Below are 955 nucleotides of genomic sequence, written 5' to 3' on the forward strand. Positions count from 1 at the left end.
TCTGTTGTGACGACATTATGTGACGTTAGAAATACCGACGTAAGCTTAACTCCTACGCCGTTACAAACTGGGAGAGCAAGATTAATCACATGACATCGATTGTAGGGTTACATAACGACGCACGACGGAGAGAAATTGACAGGAGCAATTAATCACAGGTAGCGGTAGTCAGATAATTGTATGCTTATTATCATATTGTTCGTAGAATGTGGTCACAAATTCTAATAGTTTAGGTATGCAGATGTATCATCCAAGGATGTCCAAGAGATACGATGCGGATTAATGACCAGTATTTGCTGCAATGCATTTGACGGAATAAATGGCCTCATAGCAGTTTCGGTGTGCCATTCTTATGGTCACTAGGATAGTGAAAGGATCCAGGATCGTGTACGGGAGGCTTCCCGAATGTAGCACGTGCACAAGACGATGAGCTGCTCAAGGCCCGCCACAAGAGGAAACTTTCACGGTGTTTATGCCATCCAAACAGACTGAACATCATGAAAGTGCGGTTTTTATGAGATGTAAGAGACGGCCTAACATCCATAGTGAGTGCAGACGTTTCTTAATTTGCCGAGAAGCTGGATGCATCGAACATACTTGAAAGGAATGTGTTCAGAAGACACTATGTCTGATCAGGTTGAAACGTCCCCTCAGAAAAATTATTGAATGACTGTGCTGATAAACCTCTTACATTATTCGATTTTCAAACAGCTGAGCAGAACTGAAGATACTCAGACATTTCACTCTTTACCTATTCTGATCAACACTAAACTGACACACAATATTTTTAGCGCTACACAATCTGACTTTCAAAAATCCCTACAAAAGAATGGCCCTGACTAACAATAACCTGTACCTTTCATGAATCACTTATCTCACAAAAATCTTCGTTATTAGAACTACTGCAATACAGCGAGCGCCAATACTGCCAGCTAAATAAAAGATTCTAACTACT

The sequence above is a fragment of the Schistocerca americana genome, chromosome X (assembly GCF_021461395.2).
Source record: "Schistocerca americana isolate TAMUIC-IGC-003095 chromosome X, iqSchAmer2.1, whole genome shotgun sequence".
Taxonomy (NCBI): domain Eukaryota; kingdom Metazoa; phylum Arthropoda; class Insecta; order Orthoptera; family Acrididae; genus Schistocerca; species Schistocerca americana.